This window comes from Anomalospiza imberbis, chromosome 10, assembly GCF_031753505.1.
Source record: "Anomalospiza imberbis isolate Cuckoo-Finch-1a 21T00152 chromosome 10, ASM3175350v1, whole genome shotgun sequence".
Lineage (NCBI taxonomy): Eukaryota > Metazoa > Chordata > Aves > Passeriformes > Viduidae > Anomalospiza > Anomalospiza imberbis.
This window is the reverse complement of record NC_089690.1, coordinates 24,190,935-24,196,357: the sequence shown is the minus strand read 5'-3', so window position 1 is coordinate 24,196,357 and position 5,423 is coordinate 24,190,935. Positions and strand designations below refer to the sequence as shown.

Below are 5,423 nucleotides of genomic sequence, written 5' to 3'. Positions count from 1 at the left end.
CGCTGAGGGGCATTCGGGGGCCGAACCGAACTTGCCACGGAGAGAATTCATAGGAGACTTGTTTAGGCCTCCTACAGACTTGTTTAGGCCCTCTTTAAGTTGAGAAACAACTCAAAATCCCAGGCTAAATCGCGTGCTTTAACGTGTGAGGATGCCTTTAAGACGCTTTATAACTCCCAGTGGTTCCGGGCCGTGTCCCAGCGAGCACCAACACCCAGGAGCTCTGATGCATGCAGCACGGCTGGCACCAGGGAAACGAGTCAACATCCCTACAGCTGCCCGCTCTGCCTGCAGGGCTGTCACACAACAGCAATGTTCCAGCAAGAACAGGCATCATTTTTTACACCCTCAGGACAATGTGCTCTTGTGGTCCTGGTGGTGGATCAGAGAGAAAAGCCAAATGTGACAGACTAAACTTGACTGTAGGAGAGGGATGGCTCAGCAGAGGACCTGGGGACCTGTGGTGCCAGCCAGTGACCGGGCACTCGGACACAGCAGGAAGACCCCAGGCTCTCCCACTTCAGCTGGGAGGCTATAAAAGTCCAGAGGTTCTTTGTTCAGGGTCCCCCAGAGGCACCAGCTCAAGCCGCCACGGTTCCACCACGATAAAATTGTTTTAAGGGTCCAGAGGTCTGACGCTCTGCTATGGAGGACATTCCACATTTCCAATCTGTTGGCCATTTAGGAGCTATGGATTTTGCTTTGCACCCAAGAAAAATAAACCCACAAATATGCATAAATGACTACTTTAGCATTTCCTCCTTTTCTTTTCAGCCGATTTTTACATTGCTCTCTGCTATCTTGTCCTTGTGATAAATGAATGCTCCAATTTACTGATTAAAGAAAATGTAATAACTGGTCCAAATAAAATTTAGAGACTAACAACGAGAAGCCACTATCCAAAAAAAAGGTCGGTGCCGAGCCCGGGTGTCGGCGCTGGGTGAGACACAGGTCTGACCGCTACAGCAGAGGGTCCCCTATGCTTCACGCCGATGACTGTCCTGTCCCAGCGATTTCTACACGGTTTTTCTTGCCCGAGGCAGCGACCCTTTTCTTCCTTTTCGGACTGCACATATTCACGTGGAGTTCTTTCTCTGGGGCAAGTTGAACAAAACATGTCCGGAGAGTGATGAGCACCCATGATCGCGCTCCGGAGTTCGGCATTGAGATGTATCTCTCCGATGGGCTATCTCAATCTCAGATACTTATCGCGTATTCATCGCCCGCCTGGGTGTTCCTTGGATCGCCTTGATGGAGGATCCATCTGCGGGCTGGCCTCGTCCATTTGATTGTAAATGAAGTTCTCCCTCCCTTGTCCAGGTGGCTTCGACATTGTGTTGCAATCCCTGTCACTGGCTTCTGCGTTTTAAAACTTCTTATAAGGGTATATTTTAACAGTACATAACTATAAAATAGGCGACAATTTTATTTGCACAAATTATCATATACACATATAACATCCTCCTCTTTCCAAAATTCCTGTGCCTACTTAAGTCTAGCCTGGCATGGTGCACACATTTTGTTTAGTTCTGTAGCGGTTTAGCCCCAGCAATCCTGCTGACCACACCCATTTCAATGGTGCAAAAACCTAACTCTGGGCTGCAGCATGTGACTCACACTCTGGTGTGTGAGGTGGCAGAGCACCAGAGCAGGCATTCTCCAGAAGGGGCATTGGGTAGATTAGTGAAGTGACTGCCAGAACCCGGGCTAGCTCTTAGAACTCCTGCGCCACACCAGGAGTGCGGAACTGCCTCGGTAGGGGGATTTAGCGGAGGCAGATCCTTTAGAGCCACTTGCTCTAAGGTGCCAGAAACAAGCCACAACAGGGACCAGGCAGAGGAGAGAGGAGGCAGCTCTCCGTCTGGAGGTTCCACGAGAAAGGGTTTATTTTAGGTGAAAAGAACAGAAAAAAAAAGAGCCCCGGGCACTCCTGTGCGAGATACGAGTCCTGGCGTGGATCCAAGCAGCTAACCAGCAGGGAATCCTCGGCGCAGCAGTGGGGGGATGACACCAAGTGTCTGGAGCCAGTTGGGGTAGGAGGGTGGAGAGGATGGGCCACATGGGCCAGTGGGGCTTCGAGGAATAGGGGAATTCCAAAGGGGTGTTGCAATCAGGGATTGGCCCGATGTGAAAGTGGCAGGGAAGGTTGGCGCACCAAGGGGCTGGCTTGCTATGACAGGCAGGGAAAGAGCTGAACAAGGAGCAGGGAATGGCATGAGGGTCAGCTTTGAGGGAGGGTAAAACCCAGCGGTAAGCAAACTCGGGGTGAAAATCGGGGTACAACAGAACAAACCAGCTAACAAGGAAACAAAAAAATAAAGTTGTACTGTAACAATCAAGAGCATCTCCAGGGACACGGTCTGACCAGCACTGTCAGCAGGCAAAATAAAGGTTTTGCTGAGCAATGGCCCTTGGGTGAAGCAAAACATCTACAGTCAGAGCAGTCCATTCGTACAGATCGGAGTACACTCCGGGGTTCAGCTAAGGCCATGAGGTCACAGCAGGCTCTGGGGTCACAGCAGGCTGAGGTCACAGCAGGCTCTGAGGTCACAGAGGTGCCAGAGCCCCGTGGTTGCACAGCACCACAACGACCGAGCAGTCGGCCCTTGAGCACAACTGTTGTGGCAGCAGCGGCGCTGGCAGCAGTGGTGCTGACGCTGGGACAGCGGTGTCAGGACAGCGGTGGCAGCAAGAGCTGTGGGACTGGCAGAGGGCAAGGCACCATGGCCCTTGCTCTGCGCCTCCTCCTCCTACTCCTCCTGGCCGTGGCCCTGCCGGCCAGGGCTGCCCAGGCTGCTCCGCTGCAAGCATGGGGAGCAGGTAAGCCGGCAGCCTGGTTCCCCTTTCCCAGGACAGCGCTCCCTGCTTCCCGGGAAGCGCTGGGGGATGGCATTCCCCTGGGCTTTAGGGAGGGTTTCTGCTGTGGGAGGGAGAGAGTCCCAATGGGCCTGGGGCTGTTCCACCCACCCCTCCAGGGGAGTGGCACAGGGCCTGCAAAAAGTCTGGAGAGTGACCAGGAGCCAGCCCAGAGCTCCCCAGGCCCCTGTGCAGCTTTGGCCATGCCCATTGCCATCTGGCTCCCACGGCCTTGCCCGACCCCCTTGCAGTGCCCAGCTCCCAACAACAGAAGGGGATCCCAGCACACCATGGAAATGGTTCTGATCTGTGCTCCTTTCTAGATTGGGATCGCGACTTGGATTATGTGGAAGCCCTGATGAATGATGGTTTGAAGTTCTTGGTGGATGCTGGAGGCAAGTTTTCACTGTGCCTTTCCTGAGAGAATAATCAGAGTCAATGTGACAAGAGCTCACTCATGAGCCATTTCCCTTAACATCATCTTAAGTTTGAAGGAAACTGTAAGCCTTGCCCTGCTCCCTTGTGGAACCCTGAGTGACCCCACAGGATCGCTGTCAGTGGGAGGAAGGAGCATTTAGTTGTTCATCGTCCTCCCATGTGCAATGCCAGTGTGTCCTTCCATGTGCTCTCTGCAGCCATGGAGAAGAGCAGAGAGGGAAGGGGCCGGGCCCAGGGCTGTGCCCCCGGGCTGAGCCTTGCGTGCAGCCTGTGGATCTCCTACAGCGCCACGAGAGCTGTTCTGTCCTGCCTTTCTTTGCAGCTGAACTTGATGGTGAAGATGATCTGGATTCCCAACCCGTAGCCATGACTGAGCCTCTGGGAGATGGTGAGGGTAGGTCAAGGCCTCTGCCCCTGGGAGAGCTGCCAGCTCAGAGCCCAAAGCTCGGCCAGGGGCCATGGCTGCAGGTGCCAGGACAGAACCATGCACGTGTGCGGCCTCGCCCTGCGCCATCCCCTCAGCGCTCCTGCGGCTCGGTGCTGCCCGTGCAGATCTGCAGAGATGACAGGAGCTTCTGTGGCTGTTGAGTTACAGGTGTGTCTGCAGGGACGACTTCTCCAGCTCCTGGGCTGGATGCTGCACACCGACCCAGCTCCCGTCGCAGGGGTGAGTAGTGTGTCCCTGCTGACCCCACAGGCTGAGCAATGGTTTTGTGCGATCCATTCCTGGGAAATGGAACAACTTTCTCTTAAGGTCCTCCAAAAGGAAAGACCCAAGATACTGCAGCTAAAAATTCTCATGATGCAAACGAATTCCTGAGACAAACACAGAAGGAAGCACAGGGAGAACAAGGTGAGTGCATTTCCCCCAGCCTTCCCCTGGGACTCAGCAGCCGGGGGCTTTCCCTGCACATCTGGACACGCCGTGCCCGGCACAGCGGGAAGGGATCCATGGCAGCCTGGCTGCCCCGCTGCTGCTTTCACGGCCTGCAGGGCTGTTTCCCAGCCTGGCCTGGCTGCAGCTTCTCCCCAGCCTCTGCAGGAAGCCAGTTGGCATCAGCTGACAGCCAGCCCCAACTGCACCACGGGCCATGCACATTCTGGGATCCCCTGCAATTCCCCAGCCTTCGGGTAGATCAGGTTTAGGGGCTGTTTGGAGAAGGGACCAGATTAGGCCAGTCCCAAAATCCTGAGTGTTTTCCAATCCTTACCCATGCCTTTCACAAGCATTGCCTCCTGAAGTTGTCACTTGCCCCATTATCGCAGGGGAATGTTTCCATCTGATCCAGCTGTCTCTTTTCCTTTCTCCAGTGATGAAAGGAGAGGCTGTGCAGAAGGAAGCATTTCCCAGAGGAAGCAGTGATTCTGTGCCAGCCTCTGCTGCAGGAAGGGAGGCGATGCCAGGCACGGTCACAGGAGGTAATTGCTGTGCCTCTGGGCCTGCTGAGCCCTGCTGAGGCTTGAGCTGCCCCCTCTGCTGCTTGGCCGTGCGGGCCCAGCCCGGACAAGACCGGCACAGCCCAGAGGAATTGTTATGCTCGGGCCACTCGGGTACTGAGCAGTCCTGCTGGGGTCCCTCTGTGGGAGACACGTCCCGAAAGCTGGGAGAGACTGCACGGGGAGCCCATGGTGGGGAAAGGGCAGAGGGGGAGGGGAAGGCTCCTGTGTTTCCTGAGAGCGCCTGGCTATGTGCCCTCGGGCTGGGGAAGGTGTGCCAGCAGAAGGAGGGCAGGAGGGACAGAGGGAGGCAGGGACAGTTGTGGCACTGCCTGCTGCAGCCTTCCCCTGGGCTTTAGGGAGGATTTCCTCTGTGTGGGAGGAAGAGACTCCCCTTGGGCCCTGGGCTGCTCCAGCTGCCCCTCCAGGGATGTTGCCAGGGCAGGGAAAGAGTGTGGAGCGTGACCAGGAGCCAGCCCAGAGCTCCCCAGGCCCCTGTGCAGCTTTGGCCATGCCCATTGCCATCTGGCTCCCACGGCCTTACCCGACCCCCTTGCAGTGCCCAGCTCCCAACAACAGAAGGGGATCCCAGCACACCATGGAAATGGTTCTGATCTGTGCTCCTTTCTAGATTGGGATCGCGACTTGGATTATTTGGAAGCCCTGATGAATGATGGTTCGAAGTTCTTGGC

General features: G+C 55.7%; 1 long non-coding RNA gene across 1 annotated transcript; it reads left to right on the top strand.

Moving 5' to 3' along the window:
• Window positions 1-2,614: 2,614 nt before the first annotated feature.
• On the top strand, window positions 2,615-3,297 carry LOC137479602 (uncharacterized). Its single transcript, XR_011002384.1, has 2 exons — window positions 2,615-2,820; window positions 3,180-3,297. It is a non-coding gene; the product is annotated as an uncharacterized lncRNA (long non-coding RNA).
• Window positions 3,298-5,423: the final 2,126 nt, after the last annotated feature.